The 14,367-nt window shown below is 44.5% G+C and overlaps 1 protein-coding gene across 2 annotated transcripts in view; it reads right to left on the bottom strand.

The window, feature by feature from the left end:
• The window catches only part of LOC125466639 (ephrin type-B receptor 2), a 761,045-nt gene that overhangs the window by 157,373 nt on the left and 589,305 nt on the right, over positions 1–14,367 (bottom strand). The gene's annotated exons all lie outside the window — the stretch shown is intronic.

Below are 14,367 nucleotides of genomic sequence, written 5' to 3'. Positions count from 1 at the left end.
ACTGTCTAAATCTTTCTGCAGCCTCCCCACCTCCTCAGTACTACCTGCCTGTCCACCTATCTTCATATCATTGGCAGACTTCACCAGAATGCCCCCAGTCCCTTCATCCAGATCAGTAATATATAAGGTAAACAGCTGTGGCTCCAACACTGAACTCTGCAGGACACGACTTGTCACTGATTGCCATTCCGAAAAAGAGCCTTTTATCCAAACTCTCTGCCTTCTGTCAGACAGCCAATCCTTAATCCAAGACAGTAGCTCACCTCGAACACCATGGGCCCTCACCTTACTCAGCAGCCTCCCATGAGGCACCGAATCAAAGGCCTTTTGGAAGTCTAGATAGATAATATCCACTGGATTTCCCTGGTCTAACCTACTTGTTACCTCTTCAAAGAATTCTAACAGGTTTGTCAGGCACGATCTCCCCTTACTAAATCCATGCTGACTTGTTCTAATCCGACCCTGCACCTCCAAGAACTTAGAAATCTCATCCTTAACAATGGATTCCAGAATTTTACCAACAACTGAGGTTAGGCTAATCAGCCTATAATTTTCCATCTTTTGCCTTGATCCTTTCTTAAACAAGGGGGTGACGTTAGCAATTTTCCAATCATCTGGGACTTTCCCAGAGTCCAGTGACTTTTGAACCAAAGCCTCCACTATTTCCTCAGCCACCTCCCTCAGAACCCAAGGATATAGCCCATTGGGGCTGGGAGACTAATCAATTTTTAGACCTTTTAGCTTTACTGGCATTTTCTCTTTTGCAATGCCTATCTTACTCAACTCTGCCCCCGACTCTCCCTAATTGTTGGCACACTACTCATGTCTTCCACTGTGAAGACTGACACAAAGTACTTATTCAGTTCTTCAGCTATTTCCGTATCGCCCATCACTAGCCTTCCACCATCAGTTTGGAGCGGCCCAATGTCTACTTTTGCCTCTCGATTGTTTATGTATTGAAAGAAGCTTTTACTATCATTTCTAATATTACTGGCTAGCCTACCTTCATATTTGATCCTCTCCTTCCTTATTTTTCTCTTCGTTACCCTCTGTTTGTTTTTGAAGCCTTCCCAATCTTCTGATTTCCCAGTGCTCTTGGCCACTTTATAGGCTGTCTCTTTTTCTTTGATACATTTCCTGACTTCCTTTGTCAGCCATGACTGTCTAATCCCACCCCGGATAATCTTTCATTTCTTTGGGATGAACCTCTGTACTGTGTGCTCAATTACACCCAGAAACTCCTGCCATTGTTAATCTACTGTCTTCCCCGCTAGGCTCCGCTTCCAGTCAATTTTTGTCAGTTCCTCTCTCATGCCCCTGTAATTACCTTTATTTAACTGTAACACCATTACAGCCGATTTTGCCTTCTCTCTTTCAAACTGCAGACTGAACTCTACCATATTATGATCGCTGCATCCTAAATGTTCCCTTACTTTAAGGTCTTTTATAAAGTCAGGCTTATTACATAGCACTAAGTCCAGAATAGTCTGCTCCCTTGTGGGCTCCATCACAAGCTGTTCCAAAAAGCCATCCTGTAAACATTCCATGAATTCCCTTTCTTTGGATCCACCAGCAACATTATTCGCCCAGGCCACCTGCATGTTGAAGTCTCCCATGATCACTGTGACCTTGCCTTTCTGACATGCCCTATCTATTTCCCGGTGCATCTTGTGCCCCTGGTCCTGATCACTGTTAGGAGGTCTGTACGTAACTCCCATTATGGTTTTTTTGCCTTTGTAGTTCCTCAATTCCACCCACACAGGCTCCACACTCTCTGATCTTTTGTCATTCAGTGCCATAGATTTAATTTCATTCTTAACTAACAAGGCAACCCCGCCACCTCTGCCCACTTCCCTGTCTTTTCGATATGTTGTAAATCCTTGGATGTTTAACTGCCAGTCCTGAACTCCCTGCAACCATGACTCTGTGATGCCTACCACATCATAATCATTCAAGATGATTTGTGCTGTTAATTCATCTACTTTGTTATGAATACTATGAGCAGTCCATAACTCAGTCTTCTCTACAATATTTTCCTGTTCCTGAGTGAAAACAGATGAGAAATATTCGTCTAGCACCTCGCCGATCTCTACAGGGTCCACACACAACTTCTCACTTCTGTCTTTGACTGGCCCTATTCCTACCCTAGTCATTATTCCTCACGTACCTATAGAAAGCTTTCGGGTTCTCCTTTATTCTACATGCTAATGTCTGCTCATGTCTTCTCCTTGCTCTTCTTAAGTCTCTCTTTAAATCATTCCTAGCTAATCTGTAACTCTCCATCGCCTCATCTGAACCATCTCGTCTCAACGTCACATAAGCCTCCCTCTTCCGCTTAACAAGAGAAACAATTTCTCTAGTAAACCACAGTTCCCTTACCTTATCACTTCCTCCCTGCCTGACAGGGACATACTTATCAAGGACACGCAATATCTGTTTCTTAAACCAGCTCCACATTTCAATTGTCCCTATCCCCTGCATTTTGCTTTCCAATTCTATGCCTCCTAAGTCTTGCCTAAACGCATTATAATTGCCCTTCCCCCATCTATAACTCTTGCCCTGTGGCATGTTCCTATCCCTTTCCATCGCTAAACTAAACATAACCGAATTATGGTCACTCTCTCCAAAGTGCTCAACTACCACTAAATCAAACACCTGGTCTGGTTCATTAGCAAGTACCAGATCCAGTGTGGCCTCCCCTCTTGTCGGCCCTTTGACATACTGTGTCAGGAAACCGTCCTGCACACATTGGACAAAAACTGATATAGGGGAGATGTCAGAGATAGGTTCTTTACTCAGAGAGTGGTTGGGTCGAGGAATGCATTGCCGGAAACAGTAGTGGAGTGGCCTCATTAGGGGCATTTAAGTGGCTATTAGATAGGCATATGGATGATAGTATAAGTCGGGGTGGAGGTCAGGACCATAGAATTAGTGTAAAAGTTCAGCACAACATCGTGGGCCAAAGGGCCTGTACTCTTCTATGTTCTAAACAACAATACGCCCAGCACTGACCCCTGAGGCACACCACTAGTCACAGGCCTCCAGGCAGACAAGCATCCTTCCAGTGTTACTCTCTGCTTCCTACCCTCAAGCCAATTGTGTATCCAATTTAACAAAGTGTGAAGCTGAATGAACACAGCAGGCCAAGCAGCATCTCTTGAGCCCAAAAGCTGATGTTTCGGGCCTCGACCCTTCATCAGAGCTGCGATAGGGTTAGGGTTAGGGGTCTCAGCCTGAAACATCAGTTTTTGTGCTCCTGAGATGCTGCTTGGCCTGCTGTGTTCATCCAGCTTCACACTTTGTTATCTTGGATTCTCCAGCATCTGCAGTTCCCATTATCACTGTGTATCCAATTTGCCAGCTCTCCCTGGATTCCATGTGACCTAGCCTTCCAGAGCAGGCTACCATGTGGAATCTTATGAAAGGCCATAGTAAAATCAAAATAGATTATGTTTACCGCCCTGCCCTCATCAACCTTCCTAGTCAATTTATCAAAAAAACTAACAAATTTGTGAGGCATGATCTCCCACGCACAAAGCCATGCTGACTACTTCTAATCATACCCTGTCTTTCCAAATACATTTATATCTTATCCTTCAGAATCTTCTCAAGTAATTTTTCTACCACAGATTTTGAGCTTGCTAGTCTATAATTACCAGGTTTTTCTTTGCAGCCCTTCTTGAACAAGGGCAGAACATTTGCTACCCTCCAGTCTTCTCGGACTTCACCTGTGGCTAACGATGATGCAAAAATATCAGCCAGGGCTCCCGGAATTTGTTTCCTAGCCTCCTGCAATTTTTTTTGATATGTCTGGCCAGGACCAGGAGATTTATCCACCTTCGTACATTCTAATACTTCCAACACTTCCTGTACTGTGTTCGGGACTGTCCCTAAGATATCACCACTAACTTCCCCAAGTTACTAAGTCCTCAAGCATTTCTCCACTGTAAACATAGAGGAGAAGTATTTATTGAGGACCTCACCAATCTCTCGTGTGTCCACACACATGTCCAAATTGGGTCTTGAGGGGTCGTATAGTCTCTCTAGTTATTCTTTTTCCTTTAACATACTTAAAGAAATTCTTTGGATTCACTCTAATATTCTTAGCCAAAGCTATCTCATGTCTCCTTTTCACCCTCCTGATTTCCTTCTTCAGTAAACTCCCGTATCCCCTATTTACTGGCAGGGAACATAAAGATCTTGAACTCTAGCTATCACACAATTAAAAGCTTCCCGCTTACCAGAGGTCCCTTTGCCTGCAAACAAACTACTCCAATCTACCCCTGAAAGCTCCATCAAAATTCACCTTGCGCCAATTTAGAACTTGTACCTGTGGACCAGTTTTGTCTTTTTCCTCTAGGACATCTGTTCTTTTGAGCCCACAGTATCTGCCCTAAGCATCCCTTTTTCTCTTAACCCAGTACTGCATATCCCTTAAAATCCAGGATCCACAGGATTTGATGGTCCTACCCTTTTTCTTTATTGAAACATGTTGGCCTTGTACTCTCCATATTTCCTCCTTGAATTCATCTACTTGTTCTAAAACATGTTTACCTGAAAGTGTCTGCTGCTAGTCCACCCTCAGACATTAACACTGTGGATGTAAGTTTGCTCGCTGAGCTGCAAGGTTCGTTTTCAGACGTTTCGTCACTATTCTGGGTAACATCATCAGTGAGCCTCCGGTGAAGCGTTGGTGTTATGTTCCACTTTCTCTTTATGTATATAATATATACACATAAATAGAAAGCGGGACATAACACCAGTGCTTCACCGGAGGCTCACTGATGATGTTACCTAGAATAGTGACGAAACATCTGAAAACGAACCTTCCAGCTCAGCGAGCAAGCTTATATCCAGAACCTCAACCTGAGCTACAAATCTTCTCAAAACTCACTAACAGTGTGTCACAAGAGCTGAAGTTTCAAGAAAAAACAATTCTGTGGTTGATTGAAAACAACTGATATTTATAGGAGTCTGTATTTATGAGCTGGCCCCTTGCTTATGGGCAATTACACTGCCTTTTTAGTTATTTGAAACATCTTCTGTTCCGTTTTTAGTTGCACTTAAGCCCAATGCTCCTTATCTTTGAGCATTCAGTGTGCAGGGGTGTGGGCAGCTCAGTAGACCAACTTGAAGGTCTGCTCCTGGACCTGACCAGGCTGGCTATGAACAGGTCCAGGCAGCCGGCTGTGGAGGGGTTCATCTCTGCTGACTGCTTGAAGTCCATGGAGAGCGAGCATGTGATGCCTATTTTGATACCTTTAGAGACAAGTGGGCAACAGAAGGGATAGAGGGCTTTATTTCCTCATCCAACGCCATTTTCATTTAGTCCCTTCCCTCTTCCCCACCTCCCCCTCACTTTTCATGGTTTGCATTGCCTATAACAGGCTTTGTTATGAACTTCAAATTTGGCTGCATGAGTGGTTGATAGTTAAAAACAAATAAAAATTACAGCAATTTTGTGGTGGGAAAGTGGGAAATGTGTGTAAGAGCAATGCTGGATACAAATAGCTGAATTCTATTCAGTTGTGTGTGATCACACTTCCAGATATAGAAAAAAAGACAGAAAAAACACAGAAGTGGGGAAAGGAACAGCTGGTCCCTTGTTCAGTTGTGTGTGATATTACGTTTGGATATATAAAAAAAAACAAAAGATTCAATTGGCTACATGGATGATTTACTGGTGGCAGTTAACATTTATAAACAAAAAAAAGGTAGCAATGATTTGGTGATGAGGAAGTTGTTTGGCTGTGTGCAAGAATACATTCAGCAAAAGACAGAAACAAAAGCTTGACCCTTCAACTGGCTACATGGGTGATTTACTGGTTAATAGATAAAGATCAAAAAAAGTCACTTTAATTTGGTGATGGAAACAAACCATTCAACTGTGTGTAAGAGTATTTCTGGATATTAAAAGAAGAAAAGGAGCTGGTCCCTTTATGGGAAAAAAAGAACTTGGCTTCTTTTCAGGTTTACTAATGTCCTTTAGAGAAGGTCTGGCCTTCATGGGACCTCTCAGAAATGCAGTTAACTCTTAACTGGCTTCTGAAATCTGTCAGTCAGACAATAAATACAAGAGCTGGTCCCCTCCTACTCCTACCTTTGGTGATGTGTGTTGTCCTTAATTGGCTTTGCACATAACTGGTTGACGGTTGAAAAAAAATGCCGAGTGATTTGGTGAGCAGTAAAAAGAAAGAGGTCAGTTATGTCTAATATGTTTCTAGATATGAAAAAAGTGAAAAGATACCACAGGTGGAGAGAGATAATAGGAACTGCAGATGCTGGAGAATCAGAGATAACAAGGGGTAGAGTTGGATGAACACAGCAGGCCAAGCAGCATCATAGGAACAGCAGTTCATATACCACGGGTGATTTATTGGTGGTGGGTAATAGATGAAAATCCACCCATTAGTGGCAGTATTTTTGGGCGTGGAGTGGAATACATTCAATTGTGTGTATGCACTGTAATGCTGTTTTATTGCATTGGAGTATAACTGGAGTTTTGTGAAACAGACAATTAGGTGGAAGTGGAAGGAGGTGCTCAATCCCTTCTTTCTCTCATTAGAGAGTAGTTCTCCTTTTTAATATCCAAGGCATAAGGGGAAAGACAGGCCAACAGGCAAGGACAGGAACTAAGCTAGAAATAAAAATCGAGGCCTGGACACCTACCTGGAAGCCACAAGACAGAAAGAGGAGCCATTGGGGAACGACTCTACAACCAACAACAATGAAAATAAAACCAAGTGGCATCACATGAAAAGTTGTGATTTCACTTGCTGGTAAGTACCTGTTAATTTGAATACTTATTCTAAATTTTAATGTTCAGATTAAAGATAAATTGGAGAAATATTTTACAGGTTACAAACTAAAGATTCGTAAGAAATTTAAACATGAAAATGAAAAAAAAAATTGGAGATGCAAGGTCAGGTGATGTGCTCTGCCTACATGATGTGGGAGCTGTGGACCCTACTAACCATGTCCATAGCAAGCCTCACAGCGCCAGGGACCCAGGTTCGATTCCAGCCTCGGGTGACTATCTGTGTGGAATTTGAACGTTCTCCCGGTGTCTGTGTGGGTTTCCTCCGAGTGCTCCGGTTTCCTCCCACAGTCCAAAGACGTGCAGGCTAGATGGATTGGCCATACTAAATTGCCTGTAGTGTTCAGGGGTGTGTGGGTTATAGAGGGATGGGTCTGGGTGGGATGCTTCAAGGGGCAGTGTAGACTTGTTGGGCCAAAGGGCCTGTTTCCACACTGTAGGGAATCTAATCTAAATGTACCATTCTTTGTGAACAGAATTGAGAGTTCGCATGGTGGACTGACAGCCTCATGCCAAGTAACGGACATCTCGAACATGGTCTATGTTGGGACCCAGGAATAGACAAGGTTATGCAAGAGATCCTGTCAGAGAAATGTCAGGATTTAGGCACTAAAAACTTGACCTCAGGGGTTATAATCTCTGGAGCAAGTAAACACGTTGTAAAGGAGTGGTGCAAGAACAGGGGCTCCATTTTGTGGGGCACTGGCATCAATACTCAGACAGGAAGGAAGCATTGGGATGGAAGGAAGGAAGCCCATTAGGATGGGCTCTACCTGAACTGATCAGGGAGCAGGATCCTGGTGGACAGGCAAAAGAGGGTGGTCACAATGAATCGAAATTAGAATCATAGAGCCCCTACAGTGTGGAAACAGGCCCTTCGGCCCAACAAGTCCACACTGACTCTTGGAGCATCCCACCCAGACCAAACCCCCTAAACCCCACCTCAGCTTCTCATCTCTGAACACTAGGGGGCAATTCAGCATGGCCAACCCATCTAACTTACACATCTTTGGACAGTGGGAGGAAACTGGAGCACTCGGAGGAAACCCACAAAGACAAAGAGAGAATGTGCAAAATCCACACAGGGTGGAATTGCACCTGGGTTCCTGGCGCTGTGAGGTAGCCATGTTAACCACAGAGCCACCGTACTGCCCAAAATTAGTTAAAGGGAATTGGGGGTGGGTTGGGGTAAAGGTATGCAGAGGTCTCAGAACAGGTTACTAAAGCTTCCAGAACAAGTAACAGGACAGAGACTATCGGAAGAGTTGGGAATCTAACCTCTGGCACAGCAGGTAAGGGGTCAACTACAAAATGGGGGCAGTTTTGTAGTTCCAATAGGGTGAGACTAGCTAAGAGGAAAAAGGAAGTATACATAAGATCTAGGCGACTGAAGACAGACAAAGCATTGGAAGAATATTGGGAATATAGGGCAAATTTGAAACAAGGAATTAAGACGGCTAAAAGGGGACATGAGATATCTTTAGCAAACATGGTTAAGGAAAAACCCAAAGCCTTTTATTCACAGATAAAGAGCAAGAGGGTAACTAGAGAAAGGATTGGCCCACTTAAGGACAAAGAAGGAAAGTTATGCATCGAGTCAGAGAAAATGGGTGACATTCTTAATGAGTATGTTGCATCGGTATGCACCAAGGAGAGGGACATGACAGGTGTTGAGGTTAGGGATAGATGTTTGATTATTCTAGGTCAAGGTGGCATAAGGAGGGAGGAAGTGTTGGGTATCCTAAAAGGCATTAAAGGTGGACAAATCCCCAGGTCCAGATGGGATTTATCCCAGGCTGATGTGGGAAGCGAAAGAGGAAATAGCTGGGGCCTTAACAGATATCTTTGCAGCATCCTGAAACACGGGTGAGGACTGGAGAATTGCTAATGTTGTCCCCTTGTTTAAGAAGGGTAGCAGGAATAATCCAGGTAATTATTGACCGGTGAGCCTGACATGAGTGGTAGGGAAGCTGCTGGAGAAGATACTGTGGGGTAGGATCTATTCCCATTTGGAAGAAAATTGGCTTATCAGTGATAAACAACATGGTTTTGTGTAGGGACAGTCATGTCTTACCAACTTAATAGAATTCTTTGAGGATGTGACAAAGTTGATTGATGAGGGAAAGGCTGTAGATGTCATACATATGGACTTCAGTAAGGCATTTGATAAGGTTCCCCATGGCATGCTGATGGAGAAAGTGAAGTCACATGGGGTCCAGGGTGTGCTAGCTAGATGGATAAAAACCTGGCTAGGCAACAGGAGACAGAGAGTAGTAGTAGAAAGCAGTTTCTCAAATTGGGGACCTGTGATCAGTGGTGTTCCACAGGGATCTGTGCTGGGAACAGTGTTGTTTGTGATATACGTAAATGATTTGGAGGAAGGTATAGGTGGCCTGATTAGTAGGTTTGCAGATGACACCAAGATTGGTGGAGTAGCAGAAAGTGAAGGGGACTGTCAGAGATTACAGCAGGATATAGATCGATTGGAGAGTTGGGCAGATAAATGGCAGATGGCGTTCAATCCGGGCAAATGCGAGGTGATGCATTTTGGAAGATCTAATTCAAGAGTGAACTATACAGTAAATGGAAAAGTCCTGGGGAAAATTGATGTTCAGAGAGATCTGGGTGTTCAGGTCCATTGTTCCCTGAAGGTGGCAACGCAGGTAAATAGAGTGGGCAAGAAGGCATATGGCATGATTTCATTCATCAGGCAGGGTATTGAGTACAAGAGTTGGCAGGTCATGCTGCAGTTGTATAGGACTTTGGTTCGGCCACATTTAGAGTACTGCATACAGTTCTGGTCGCCACATTGCCAAAAGGATGTGGATGCTTTGGAGAGGGTGCAGAGGAGGTTCACCAGGATGTTGCCTGGTCTGGAGGGTGCTAGCTATGAAGAAAGGTTGAGTAGGTTAGGGTTATTTTCTTTAGAAAGACGGAGATTGAGGGGGAGCCTGATTGAGGTCTACAAAATCATGAGGGGTATAGACAAGATGGGTAGCAAAAAGCTTTTTCCCAGATTGGGGTCTCAATTACTAGGCGTCATGAGTTCAAAGTGAGAGGCAGAAAGTTTATGGGAGATATGTGCGGCAAGTTCTTTACGCAGAGGGTAGTGGGTGCCCGGAATGCGTTGCCAGCGGAGGTGGTAGACGCAGACACAATAGTGTCATTTAAGATGTATCTGGACAGATGTACATATGGGCAGGGAGCAAAGGGATACAGACCCTTAGAAAATATATGACAGGTTAGACAGAGGATCTCGATCGGTGCAGGCTTGGAGGGCTGAAGGGCCTGTTCCTGTGCTGTAATTTTCTTTGTTCTTTGTTCTTAATGCAGGAAGAGGGTATTGTACTTAAATGTGCACAGTATGTGAAACAAGGTATATGAGATTGCATGGCAGATTGAAATTGGCAGGTAAGATGCTGTGTGCATCAGAGTGGTTGGATATTTAGTCCCTTTCCAACCTGTCTAATCGAAAGGATAGGAATATGGGCAGAGAGGGCACGTCACTTGTTAGTAAGAAATGAATTTAAACAATAGCAAGAAATTACATAGAATTGGAAGGAGTAGAATCTGTATGGGTTAGGTTGAAGAACCATAATGGCAAAAAAGATCCTGATGGGTGTTATGTACAGCCTCCTAGCAGTATTCAGGATGTGGGGCAGAAAATACATGAGACAGAAAAGGCATGTAAGAAAGGCAGTATTGCAATAATCATGAGAGACATTGAAATGTGGGTGACCTGGGAAAGTCATGTTGATAGCAGATAACAAGGAAAAGATTTTGAGGCATGTCTAAAATACGGTTTTTTGATTGGCCTGGGCCAATCATGGTACATAATTCTAGATTTTGTGACATGCAATTTGATTAAGAAATTTAAGGTGAAGGAACAAATGAATTGAATGAATTAGGCTTATTGTTACATGTACTCAAATTACAGTGTCTCTTCAAGGCCTCTCTGCAGTAGACCAGCACAGGAGGCCTCCACATAGTCTGAGAGCAGGCTGCTGCCATGCTCTGCATTGGATTGCTGTGGCCACTGCTGCCACGGTCCATACCAGGCCACTACGTCTGTTTCACATCCGGCTACTGGTTGTTGACATCCCCACTTCGGGCCACTAGATCCTGACCTAGCCGCTCTGGGCCACTGGTCATTGGTGTCCCCACTTCAGGCCACTGGTTGTTTGTGTCCATGATTCAGGCTGCTGGTCCCTTCCGTTCCCACTATGGGCCACTGACTGCTGACCCCACTTTGGAAGCTGGGAAAGGGTGTCCAAGGCCAAGAGTTCAAGAAGACAGAAAAGATGAACACAGAAGAAAGGAGGGAAAGAGGGTGAAATAAAGGAAGGGCATGGCAGATGATCTCCAGCTGGAATATTCTGCTCCACCACCATCTCACTGGAAGTAGAAAGGGAACTCCAAGGGTACAGTGAAACAATATAATCGAATTCACGTTGCAGTTTGAGATAGAAGCTGGAATCAGATTTAACAGTGTTACAATTAGAGATGGGCATAATGCGGTTTCATGGTGGCGTCATCATTGGTACAGGCAAGATGGCGCCAAAGATTGGTGGCATAGTTCTGTGGCGGTGGCGCAGTGAAGGGATACAAGGCTGGCCAACTACTTCATGCTGATGTTGGTCTCAGCTTCAAGTTGGATGAGCCTGGATCCAGACTCAAGGCTAAGCACTTAAGAAGGACTGTAATGTTGTATAGATAACAACGTGTGGAGGTGGATGACCACAGCAGGACAAGCAGCATCTCAGGGGCACAAAAGGTGATGTTTCGGGCCTAGACCCTTCATCAGAAAGGGGGGGATGGGGAGAGGATTCTGAAATAAATAGGGAGAGACGGGGAGGCGGACTGAAGATAGAGAGAGGAGAAGATAGGTGCAGAGGAGAGTATGGGTGGGGAGGTAGGGAGGGGATAGGGCAGTTTGGGGAGGACGGACGGGTCAAGGGGGCAGGATGAGTTTAGTAGGTAGGAAATGGAGGTGCAGCTTGAGGTGGGAGGAGGGGATAGGTGAGAGTAAGAACAGGTTAGGGAGGCGGGGGCGAGCTGGGCAGGTTTTGGGATGCAGTAGGGGGAGGGGAGATTTTGAAGCTGGTGAAATCCACATTGATGCCATTGGGCTGCAGGGTTCCCAAGCGGAATATGAGGAATGGGAGGGGGAATTGAAATGGTTCACGACTGGGAGGTGCAGTTGTTTACTACGAACCGAGCGGACGTGTTCTGCAAAGCAGTCCCCAAGCCTCCGCTTGGTTTCCCCAATGTAGAGGAAGCCACAACGGGTACAGAGATGCAGTGCACCACATTGGCAGATGTGCAGGTGAACATCTGCTTGATGTGGGAAGTCATTTTGGGGCCTGGGATGGGGGTGAGGGAGGAGGTGTGGGGGCAGGTGTAGCACTTCCTGCAGTTTCAGGGGCAAGTGCCGGGTGTGGTGGGGTGGGAGGGGAGTGTGGAGCGGACAAGGGAGTCGTGGAGAAAGTGGTCTCTCCGGAAGGCAGACAAGGGTGGAGTGGGAAAAATGTCTTTGGTGGTGTGGTCGGATTGTAGATGGCAGAAGTGTTGGAGGATGATACGTTGTATCTGGAGGTTGATGGGCTGGTATGTGAGGACGAGGGGGATTCTCTTTGGGCAGTTATTGTGAGGGCGGGGTGTGAGGGGTGAGGTGTGGGAAATGCAGGAGACACGGTCGAGGGTGTTCTCGACCACTGCGGGGGGTGGGGAGGGGGTGAGTTGCCTCATCCTGGGAGCAGACGCGGCAGAGGCAAAGGAATTGGGAATGGGGATGGAATTTTTGCAGGATGGTGGGTGGGAGAAGGTGTATTCCAGGTAGCTGTGGGAGTCGGTGGGCTTGAAATGGACAGGTACCACACTGTAATGTTGTACTTTTGTTTCTTTATTTTTCAATCTTTAAACTTTATGTCTGGCTAATTTCTGTGTTTTAAGTAGGTGCCAGACAGCGGCAACATTATAAAACACTTTTCACTGCCTTTATAACAAATACACATGACAATTCTTAAATAAAGTAAAAGGTAAAGTGAAATAAGGGTGGAGCTGGCCAAAGTTGGTTGGAAAGGAGGCCTAGCAGTGAAAAAAGTGACTTAAAAAATAAGGATTAGAAGTTGAAATATGAAAGTAAGCTAGTTTGTAATACAAAGGAAGATTTTTAAGTACATGTAAAGTAAGAGAGAAGCAAGAGTGGATGTCTTACCACTGGAATATTGAGGCTGGATAAGAAAGAATGGGGAGGAATGAAATGGTGGAGGAATCGAATAGATACCGTGCAGCACTTTTCACAGTGGAAAACAACTTCAAGACAGTCAGGAGACAGAGGTAAGTGTAATGACAATTACTAAGGAGAAAATGCTGTGCAAGTTAAAATGTTTAAAGTTGGAAAAAAAAAATCACCAGGACTGGATGGACTACATCCCAGCATTCTGAAAGAGATAGTTGAGGAGATTACGGAGGCATTGTTGGCGATCTTTCAGGATCACTGGAATCAGGGAGTCGCAGAGGAATCAGAGGCTAATGTTCAGGAAGGGTCAGAGGCAGAAGACAGGAAATTACAAGCCAGTTAGCCTGACCTCTTGGTAAGATTTTAAGGTCTATTATTAACGATGAGATTGTGGAGTACTTGGAAGTGCATAAAATAGGGCTAAGTCAGCTTGGCTTCATCAAGAGAGGTCATGTTTTACAAATCTCTTAGAATCCTTTAAGGAGCAGCAAGGAAATTAAACAAGGGAGAGATAGTGGACTTGCTCTATTTTCTGACATAGATAGAGGATTAGTTGATTGACAAAGACAGGGAATAGAGATAAAGGGTTTGTTTTTCAAGGTGGCAGCCAGTGACTAGTGGAATTTCACAGGGGTCAGCATTGGAATTATTCACATGATACATTCATGATTCAAATGAAGGAGCAGAGAGCACTGTTGCTAAATTTGCAAATGACACAAAGAAAGATGAAGGGATAGGTAGTATTGAGGAAGCAAGAAGTCTGCTGAAGGACTTGGACAGGCTAGGAAAGTGGGCAAGGAAATGGCAAATGGAATACAATGTGGGAAGTTAAGAGATTATACATTTTGTCGGAAAAATAGAAGCATAGACAATTTTCTAAATGGGAAAAAGCTTGAGAAATCTGAAGCACAGAAGGATTTGGGAGTACTAGTTCAAGATTCTCCCAAGGTTAACATCAGGTTAAGTGACGGTCAGGAAGACAAATGCAATGTTAGCATTCATTTCAAGAGGTCTGGAACACAACAGCAGAGGTTTACTGCTGAGGCTGTATAAGATTCTGGTCATACTGCATTTCAAATATCATGAGCAGTTTTGGGCCCTGTGTCTATGAAAAGATGTTCTGGCCCTGGAGGAGGTCCAGAGGACTTCACAAGAATGATCCTGGGAAAGAAGGGCTTGTCATATGAGGAGCCTAAATCTGTGCTTGATGAGGTTAGAGAGGATTGGGGGCCGACGGGGGGGGGGGGTGGAATCTCACTGAAGCTTACAGAATACTGAGGAGACTGCATTGATTGGATATGGCAAAGAT

Source organism: Stegostoma tigrinum, chromosome 28 (assembly GCF_030684315.1).
Source record: "Stegostoma tigrinum isolate sSteTig4 chromosome 28, sSteTig4.hap1, whole genome shotgun sequence".
Classification (NCBI taxonomy): Eukaryota; Metazoa; Chordata; class Chondrichthyes; order Orectolobiformes; family Stegostomatidae; genus Stegostoma; species Stegostoma tigrinum.
Note: the sequence above shows the minus strand (reverse complement) of the source record. Positions and strands in the feature narration are given on the sequence as shown.